An 11187-nucleotide genomic window follows, 5' to 3' on the forward strand; every position below is an offset into this window, starting at 1 on the left:
TTCTCCAAGAATTTTCTCCAACTAGGGCATACAAAAACCGAGGTTCCACTGTAACCCAGTTCACCCTATTCCTAGTACATATATCTTCTTTTATTGTAAGTGATTTTCACACAGCTGAGTTACTTACCTGTTTTAACTTCTAGGGCATAAAGTATGAGATATTACAAGGACCCCAATAAGACTATCTCCTGCTAATTGTTTCTCATTTATCCACACAAATACTAACTTCTCAACATCTTCGAGCACTGGTGAAATACATAAGTCACTGTAAATACATAAGCCACTTTGATGTTTTTTGAGTTAACCTAGGCAATTAACACAATCCCGCAACTGGCAGCCAGCGGGAGGGCTGGCTGCCAGTTGCGGGGCTCAGAGGGAGGGTAGTAGGGGCTCGCGGGCGGCGGAGAGAAACTTAAATATGATTTGGCGCCTGGGAATTTGGCGGTTGGGAATTTGGAGGTTAGGAATTCGCGAATATGTGAAGCCCGCGAAAGTTAAAACGCAAATGTTGAGGGAGACCTGAATACTTCCTTCTTCCTCCTCCTCCTTCCTTCTTCTATACTCCCGTGTATCCAAAACACTGCTGGGACCTATAAATACTTCCTAGACAATAGTAAATGACCAAGGCAGGTGTAAATGACCACCTGTCAATGTGTTTGACAATTTGAGTACAATTTCAGTACCTAAAATTAGTGCCAGAAGAAAAATTGGTTATGAAATGCCAAGAACTACAATAAATTGTCATTATCAGAACATAAAAAATATACAAAATAATATAGAAATGATAAAAAATGGTATACTGGCATCACTTCCTCAAGCGGCAGGACTCAATGTTGCCGTCATGTGAGCATTAAGTGCCAACTTTGCAGCCTCATATCTCAGTAAGTACTGGCCCTAATTTTATTATTTTAATCCTACAACACTTAGAAAAATTTTCTCTTTATTAAAATGAATTTTTTTTTTTTATTTTTCAAAATATCTGGGGCACTGAGGGAGAGAACGTATATATACGTTTGAACCGTTTAGGAGTTAATAAGACCAAGGGTTGATGCTAAATTAATTTTTTTTATGATTGGGACTCAAATTTCATTATTTGAAGAATTTGATATAACCCTAAGACCACTGAACTTTGAAAAAGCTTTTAATGACATGCCTATGCACTCTGTCCCAAGCCCAGACTTGTGGAACTCCGTGTTCATCAAGACCTGCAAGAAACCCCTTTCGCATGCCTTATTCTAGAGAGGGAGCCTAGACACTGGGTTCATCCCACACTAAAAGCAACAGATATATCCCCACTCCACAAAGCCGGCAGTAAAGCAATTGAAAAGAATTATAGACCAATACCACAAATGTCTCACATTATAAAAATCTCTGAAAGGGGTCTAAGAAGCAAGACTGCCAACCAAATGGATACCCAACAATTGCACAACCCAGGGCAGCATGGGTTTAGAGCAGTTCACTCCTTCCTTTTACAAGCTCCTCTCTTCTATGTGCGGGTTATTTGTGTATTGTGTACTGGGCTACTCTGGCATGGTCTTGGATGCACTGGGGAAAAAACAGAATTCAGATGTAGTATACAAAGATTTTGCGAAAGCCTTATACAAGTGTGATCATGGTGTAATAGCAAACAAAATGCATGATAAAAGAATAACAGGAAAAGTGGCTAGATGGATCTTGAACTTCGTAACCAACAGAACACAGAGTACATGTGATAGTATTAGTAATTAGTATTAGTCTGTCCGAAATGCCTAGGCATGCTAGTGGCCTTCTTGGTAATTAATATTTTATAACATGTAAATCACACATTGTAAGATTTACAAGGAAATAAACATTTTCATTTTCATTAGTAAAGTCAGAGGCGCCAACAGTGAAACGCTTGCAATAATAATAATAATAATAATATCTTTATTTCTACAAGTACATGTACAAGGTACTATATACAGGCCTAACTGACATCAATGACATATAGTGGACCTTCGGTTATAGGATGTTCCTGATATCAGCCAAATAGGTTATCGCCTGTTTTTTTTGGCCGAAATTTTATTCCGGTTATCGGCCGTTATTCCGCTTATCGACTGTATTGGACGCATCCACCTGCCTGCCCACCAGCCGCTCACGTGTTCGTGAGTCAGTCTGGCTGTGTCTCTGGGCAAGTGAGGAAACTTCTGCTCATTCATCCAAACATTTTGCTATAATCCATTGTTTTTTGTGGTTACTGATTAAGTGCAACTGCGAAATAAGCAACCACAGGCCCAAAGAAAGTTTCTAGTAAAGTTCCTTTGGTAAAGAAAGTGAGAAACAAAGTATGAGAGTAAAGGAGGAAGAGAGAGGGGAGAATGTGCCTTCTTCATTGACTCAATGATTCTACGATATGTATGATACTAAAGCAGCAAAAGTCGATAAAACTAAAGCACCAGCCAGTGATAAAATGTAGCATAAACAGTGCAGCAAGTAAGTTAGGTGATTAAGTGATAGAGAAAGGACAACACGAAACTGACTCCTCCAATGTTGTTGGAGGTATATAGGGCCACTGACAATATACGCCACCCTGCCTTTCTTCCACCACCCTAAACCAATGCCAGCATCTCCTCCAAGGTAAGTGTAAATCTTTCTTATTTATAAAGTGTAAATATTTTTTATTTATAAATTAAAGTGTAAATATTTCTTTAGAAATTATATATTGTTTGTGTGAATAGTGGTGGTGGCCTCTAATGCCACCTCCACGACCACTAATATGTATGGCTTATGCTCTCAATGGCCCTTATAACCCAACACCACCACCACTCCACATACAAAATGACATATGTTATTCATTCTAGAGTACATATCATGTTTCTGTGCTATTAATATTGTTTATGTCATAGTAGATGAATTGTGACAGATAAATAAGCTGTAGAGTTGATAATACTGTCATATTTAAGCATTCTGTCTTGCCTCCCTCTCCGCTCCTAGCCGTTTTGCATACGCCAACAAGAATCTTCAATAGAGGTAAAAGTGATTTAAATGTTCACCTATCCATTTCATTAGTCATTTTATTTAGTTCTCATTGTTTTGTGTATGTAAAACTATAGTTAATCTTTAAAAATGTATTTTTTTTTAATATTTTTGGGTGTCTGAAACGGATTAATTGGATTTACATTAATTCTTATGGGATATATTATTTTGGATTTTGGCCATTTTGGTATTAGGCCGACCTTCTGGAACGGATTATGGCTGATAACTGAGGGTCCACTGTACTACTACATAGAAAGCCGCTTGTTGCAGAGCATTTCGGGCAAATTAGGTCAGTATTGTCCCAGGATGCGACCCACGCCAGTCGGCTAACACCCAGATACCCATTTTATACTTATGTGTGAACAAGGACAGCAGGTGTCTTATGGAAACAAGCCCTAATGTTTTACCAGCCGTACCGGAGATTCAAACTCTGGACCTTAGTGTGTGAGCTGAGTGACCTAGCAATCGAGCTAAGGGACACGGGACTATGGGATAGGTAAGGATACGCATAAACACAGTTACATAGATTATCATACATAGGAGCATATGTGTATATTACTTACCATAACCCCATAAAATTCAGACAAGGTACAACACTCCCAATCTTTTCCTCATTCTGCTACCTGACAGAGATGTAAGCCATAGTACCATGTCTTCAATGCATGACATTGTCATCCACTGAGGACACTGCAAATCTCCAGGTATACCTGGAAAGGGTTTTGGAGGTCAACACCCCACCGGCCCGGTCTGTGACCAGGCCTCGTGGTGGGTCTGGGTCTGATCAACCAGGCTGTTATTTCTGGGTGCATGCAAGCCAACGTAAGAACCACAGCTTAGCTGGTAAGGTACGGACTTTAGATGCCTGTCCATTGCCTTCTTGAAAACTGCCAGGGGTCTATGTATGATACACGCAATACACGCAAATATAAACCCCCACTCAAACTTTTCCTCACCAACCTAAACAGGACACATGACCACAACACAAGACACAGATCTCTTTTTGATATACCTCGTGTCCATATCACACTGTGTAAAAACTCTATGCACGTAAAGGGCCCCAAAATATGGAATTCATTACCAGAAGATATTAAAGTAACCCAGTCTGAAAATCAATTTAAGACTCTTCTCAAAAGCCACTTAATCACCATAGACTAAATGCTAAATACTCAGTATACATTTACTCACCTATGTACTCCCACATCATAACTTCAACAATCACATTGAACCTTTTCTCCATTGTTGACAAGAATATAATTGAATCATTGTTTTTCACAAAAGCATTTTAGAATATAAATACGTACATCTTTGTATTATACAAATTTTGATTCATTTATAATAAATATTCTACTGTACAACTATGAAATAATTACTTTCCTACTGTACAACTATGATATACTACTCCTTAGTATTAAGTAGAATGTAAGCCAATAATGTTAAGTTGGCCCATAATGCCCAGGCATTGTAGAGGCTCTCTTTGCATTGCAACCCACTATAAATCAACATAAATCTCCTGCAAGACCAGGACCCACACGTTACTGAATTCACAAACACAATGAGTAACCGCATGTTGCTACCAACGGTAACAAAACCTACAAGAGTTACAGAGACTAGTGTTTCCCTATTTGACCACATCTGGACCAACAGCATTGTTACGACTTAATCTTCACCGTAACAATAGGGGCACAAATAACTCCATTTTTTTTTTTGTTAGTCTTATTTTATTACCAATCATTTAGCTTCATTGGTATTTGGTTAGTGAATTAAAATAACCACAAGCAATTATAAATGAAATACTATACAGCTAGAAACCCAATCTTACGTTCAAATTCTCATTAACAGAGTATAATACAATAATTCCAATTAATAATCTACTAATCTCACCATTTAACTCTTTTAGAAAGGTCTGAGGTAACGAGATAGTTATCTTTCATAAGTGACATGAATTACCAGACTTCAGGAAACTAATGGCAAGGCAAGACAATAGACTTGGTTTAAAGTTTTAGTTTAAGCTAGGAGCTTTGGGTTGAAGACCCGTACCGAGTCAGAGCTAGGAGCTGACTGACTCACTCAACTACTCCATAGTATGACTTCAGCTCGGCCAGAAGGCGACGCGTGGCGTCAATTCTAGAACCACCAATTGGTCACTACAGTAGTGGTTACACATTCGTAATACCTAACCTAATAATAATATAATACAATATAATACAATGAGAGTACTTTTGATGATTCATACTGTACCCGATAATAATATATAGTCGAACCTGCTTTATCTAGCTAGTAATAAAGTGGTTTGCGATATATTATTACAGAACTTATTTTGTGTGTGATGAATGGTTTTGAAAACCGACAAGTTGAAGAATTGAGACACTTATGCAACACATGGGAATCTTTATTGAAGAAACGTTTCGCCACACAGTGGCTTCATCAGTCCAATACAAAGTAGAAATGGGTAAGGAGAGTAGAAGTATGAGGTAATCAGTCCCTCAACCTGGATTCGATGTGTTCAGTCGGTTTTCAAAACCATTCATCACATCTGTCAGACACTGCAACATCATGGAATCTTGGTACAAAGACTTCAACGCTTGCCCAAACCTTTGGACGATGACCTACTTACATTAGTGGCAGGTCCCACTAAGATCCCGCCTCCTCCTGCTTCAACTCATCTCACCGCAGTATATAAGCCACCTCTCTGGCCCTATGCTGCACTTACTACAAGAGTGATGGACTGAACACATCGAATCCAGGTTGAGGGACTGATTACCTCATACTTCTACTCTCCTTACCCATTTCTACTCTGTATTGGACTGATGAAGCCACTGTGTGGCGAAACGTTTCTTCAATAAAGATTCCCATGTGTTGCATAAGTGTCTCAATTCCAGAACTTATTTTAACCCGGCCTTTTATTTTTGTATATAATGGAGTGAAGTAGGGGCGCATAACAAGCATATCCCCTTTAAAATCAGGCATAATTACAGATAATACCACAGACCACTACCCTACTTTCCTCATAACAACTCTTGGTAAATTACCCCAAGACACTACTATAGTCACCTTCAGACTTCACAATGAGGCAGCCATTAATAACTTCACAACAGCAGTAACAAACATTGACTGGCACACTGAGCTAGAAATCTATACAGATATTGACGAATGTATTAATAATTTTCTAAAAAAGACCCAATACCTCTATAACAAGCACTGCCCTAAAAAAAACTAAACAGATGACAGCTAAGAGACTGAACAGTCCCTGGCTAACACCCAGCATTCTCAAATCCATAAATACAAAACACCGATATGAAAAACAGTACAGAATGGGTCACATAACCAGAGACCAAACAAAACGTTACTCGTCAATCCTAACCAGTCTGATAAGAAGGGCAAAAGAATTGTATTATGAGAACAGATTATCCAACTTACGAGGTGATATAAAAAAGACCTGGAAGACCCTATCAGAAATTCTGGGAACAAAAAAGATATCACGACATAGAGAAATAAAATTAGCAAAATAAGATGAACCCCAACTCCCACCAACAGAAACAGCAAACAGACTCAATGATTTCTTCTCCACTATAGGTCAAAACCTTGCCAATAAAATCCCAAGCTCAGATACCCCACCAAATGACTACCTCACTGGCAACTACCCGAACACACTGTTCCTAGCTCCGACTAACCCATACAAAGTCTCCCTTATTATCAACGCACTGAAAAACAAGGCAGGAGATTTAAATACCTTACCACCCTTTATATACAAAAAAGCATCACAAGTACTATCACCAATCATTGCAACACTCTTTAACAAATCCATTGAATCCTCCACCTTCCCTACAGTTCTCAAAATAGCAAGGGTTACCCCGATCCATAAAAGAGGAGACCAAACAGAGTTGAATAACTATAGGCCAATATCCAATTTACACCCTCTCTCAAAAATCTTCGAAAAATTAATTCATAAACGAATCTACTCCTACCTCATCTCCCAAAACATTCTCAACCCCTGCCAATTTGGATTCAGGCCTAATAAAAATACTAATGATGCTATTATACACATGCTAGAACATATATACACTGCAATAGAGAAAAAAGAAGTCCCACTGGGGATCTTCATTGACTTACGTAAAGCTTTTGATACAGTTGACCATGACTTGCTCCACGTAAAATTGTCACACTATGGTATTAGAGGGCACTCCCTCAACTACCTCAAGTCTTACCTCAGCAACAGAAGCCAATATGTGTACGCAAATGGGGCAAGCTCTTCCGCACAACCAATTACAGTTGGTGTCCCACAGGGAAGTGTCCTTGGGCCTCTTCTCTTTCTCCTATACATAAATGACCTACCAAATGCTTCGCAATTACTCAAACCCACACTTTTTGCAGATGACACTTCATACGTCTTCTCTCACCCGAGCCCAGTCACGCTAGCCAATACTGTACACCGAATTACAGAAAATATCTACCTGGATGAGGACTAACAAACTTACACTAAATATTGACAAAACCTACTTCAGTCAGTTTGGTAACAGAGCTACAGATGTACCTCTTAACATAACGATAAACGGATCACCTATCACAAAGCTAACAGAGGGAAAATTCTTAGGAATCCACCTCGATAATAGACTCAAATTTCATACACATATACAACAAATTTCTAAGAAAATTTCCAAGACTGTAGGCATACTATCGAAGATACGGTATTATGTTCCACAGTCAGCCCTCCTGGCCCTTTATCACTCTCTTATTTACCCCTATCTCACCTATGGAATTTGTGCATGGGGCTCAACAACAATTAACCATCTCAGACCACTAATTACCCAACAAAAGGCTGCAGTTAGAATGATAACAAATTCTCACTACAGGCAACACACTCCACCAATATTCAAAACACTCAACCTACTCACCATACAAAACATCCATACTTATTATTGCACCTATTACATACATAGAACACTTAACTCTGATATTAACCCTCCCCTCAAACATCTCCTTGCCAACCTCAACAGAACACATGACCATAACACAAGGCACAGATCACTCTTTGATGTTCCTCGTGTCCATCTCACGCTATGCAAAAACTCAATGCACATAAAAGGCCCTAAAATCTGGAATTCATTACCTGTAAATATAAAAGAAACACTACCTGTTTATAAATTCAAGTCTCTTCTCAAAGTTCACTTACTCACTCAAAACCAAATAAATACTGAATAACTGAACCTTATAAATTGTATATCCAAATGGTTAGTCACAATTATATCACATAAATGTTAAACCTAGGACCCAATCTAACTTTATTATTTGTTTAAATACACTACCTAACAGAATACTCCATACGACTGAATGTACAGCAATGCATGCAACCATATGACCTGTCTTTGTAATACTCATTTGTGCTTTATTGTTATCTGCTTACAATAATGTCTTATCACTGATTTCATCATTGCTTAGTTAATCTTAAGTTAATTTTAAGCCAGCCCGTAATGCTATGCATACAAGTGGCTTTGGCATGCTGCTCTTACCTGTATTTTTTTTGTACCTCTGTATGTATGCTAAAATTTCTAAATAAATAAATAAATAAATAAATGTCTAGGCATAATAGAGGCTCTTTCTGTATTACAACCCATTATTGTAAATACAAAATCTCAATGTACTATTTGCAAAGATAAATAAATAAATAAATTAAATAAATAACACCCAGGTACCTACTTACTGCTGGAACAGTAGCAGCAGTTGTAAGGTAACACCCAGGTACCTACTTACTGCTAGAAGTGGCAGCAGTTGTAAGGTAACACCCAGGTACCTACTTACTGCCAGAAGTGGCAGCAGTTGTAACACCCAGGTTCCTACTTACTGCTAGAACAGTGGCAGCAGTTCTAAGGTAACACCCAGTAACCTACTTACGACTAAAGTGGCAGCGGCTGTAAGGTAACACCCAGTTACCTACTGCTAGAACAGTGGCAGTAGTTGTAACACCCAGTTACCTACTTACTTCTGGAAGTGGTAGCAGTTGTAAGGTAACACCCAGGTACCTACTTACTGTTAGAACAGTGGCAGCAGTTGTAAGGTAACACCCAGGTACATAATTACTGTTAGAACAATGGCAGCAGTTGTAAGGTAACACCCAGGTACATAATTACTGTTAGAACAATGGCAGCAGTTGTAAGGTAACACCCAGGTACCTACTGCTAGAACAGTGGCAGTAGTTGTAACACCCAGTTACCTACTTACTTCTGGAAGTGGTAGCAGTTGTAAGGTAACACCCAGGTACCTACTTACTGCTAGAACAGTGGCAGCAGTTGTAAGATAACACCCAGGTACATACTGTTAGAACAGTGGCAGCAGTTGTAACACCCAGGTACATACTGTTAGAACAGTGGCAGCAGTTGTAAGGTAACACCCCGGTACATAATTACTGTTAGAACAATGGCAGCAGTTGTAAGGTAACACCCAGGTACCTACTTACTGTTAGAACAGTGGCAGCAGTTGTAAGGTAACACCCAGGTACCTACTTACTGCTAGAACAGTGGCAGCAGTTGTAAGGTAACACCCAGGTACCTACTTACTGCTAGAACAGTGGCAGCAGTTGTAAGGTAACACCCAAGTACCTACTTACTGCTAGAACAGTGGCAGCAGTTGTAAGGTAAACCCCAGGTACCTACTTACTGCTAGAACAGTGGCAGCAGTTGTAAGGTAACACAAAGGTACATACTTACTGTTAGAACAGTGGCAGCAGTTGTAAGGTAACACCCAGGTACCTACTTACTGCTAGAACAGTGGCAGCAGTTGTAAGGTAACACAAAGGTACATAGATGAATGGTTCAGAGAACCGACATGTTGATAAATTAGACACATGTGCAACTCTTGGGTATCTTTATTGAGGAAACGTTTCGCCACACAGTGGCTTCATCAGTCCATACAAAGGAGAATCTTGAAGAACAGGAGGAGAATAAGGTAATCAGTCCCTCAACCTTGAGTCGATGTGGTCAGTCCATCAATCTTGATGGACTGACCACATCGACTCAAGGTTGAGGGACTGATTACCTCATTCTCCTCCTGTTCTTCAAGATTCTCCTTTGTATGGACTGATGAAGCCACTGTGTGGCGAAACGTTTCCTCAATAAAGATACCCAAGAGTTGCACATGTGTCTAATTTATCAACAAAGGTACATACTTACTGTTAGAACAATGGCAGCAGTTGTAAGGTAACACCCAGGTACATCTAGAACAATGGCAGCAGTTGCAAGATGTATAACATTTCACTGGCATTGTGCACTCACAGGTTAACCTGCTGGTGCACAATAAACTAACACTCACAGGTTAACCTGCTGGTGCACAATAAACTAACACTCACAGGTTAACCTGCTGGTGCACAATAAACTAACACTCACAGGTTAACCTGCTGGTGCACAATAAACTAACACTCACAGGTTAACCTGCTGGTGCACAATAAACTAACACTCACAGGTTAACCTGCTGGTGCACAATAAACTAACACTCACAGGTTAACCTGCTGGTGCACAATAAACCAGCCGCTCAGGCTGCACAAGTAAAATTATTCATGATTATCACCTTAATTGAAGGTTTTTAGAGGAGTGAGTGAGTGACGTGAGAGCGTCGTCTTGTCAGGTTCGTCAGGGCCACTGTGTAGCGTCCTCTTCCCCACACAGTGTACAGGTATCATATACGTCTAAATTACGTAATGTAGTAAGTTTATTTTGATATAAGTTATTTTATTCAGATATAAGTAAGTTTATTCAGGTATATACAAATACAGTTATATAGATTAATATATATAGCAGCACATATGTAGGTAATCCTGGCCTGTGGATTATTATTATAATCAAGGGGAAGCGCTAAACCCGGAGGATTATACAGCGCCTGGGGGGGGGGGATGTGGAAGGAATTCAGGCTTAATTCGGGGAACTGGAGCACAGATCCAATTCCCTAAATCAAGAGCCCCTCACCAACATCAAGGAACCTTCCTTGAGGGGCGTGGCCTGTGGAGCAGCGGCGGCGGCGGCGACATCCTACCAGCTCTTTTTCCTCAAGAAACCATCCCTTATCAAAGCTTGTGATGTCCTAATTGAAGGTACAACTACATGAACCCACGTAGACTACAAAATGACCCAAGAATACTAAGAATGTAACCCAAATCTTGACAAAATAGAAGATCTAAGAAAACATCCCTGCTAACCCTGCTTTACT

The 11187-nt window shown here is 39.5% G+C and overlaps 1 protein-coding gene across 4 annotated transcripts in view; it reads right to left on the reverse strand.

Moving 5' to 3' along the window:
• Nucleotides 1–10676, reverse strand: part of LOC128684236 (protein Nazo) — a 53604-nt gene extending 42928 nt beyond the window's left edge. Inside the window, exon 1 of one of the 4 annotated variants that reach the window (XM_070094002.1) lies at nucleotides 10552–10676. The gene's annotated coding sequence lies outside the window, so the exon portion shown is untranslated. Of the gene's footprint in view, nucleotides 1–1358; nucleotides 1484–9069; nucleotides 9089–10157; nucleotides 10334–10551 lie in introns of those variants that run through there. The other 3 variants (XM_070094008.1, XM_070094014.1, XM_053770410.2) reach the window with 3 other exon arrangements.
• Nucleotides 10677–11187: the final 511 nt, after the last annotated feature.

Source organism: Cherax quadricarinatus, chromosome 4, assembly GCF_038502225.1.
Source record: "Cherax quadricarinatus isolate ZL_2023a chromosome 4, ASM3850222v1, whole genome shotgun sequence".
NCBI lineage: Eukaryota > Metazoa > Arthropoda > Malacostraca > Decapoda > Parastacidae > Cherax > Cherax quadricarinatus.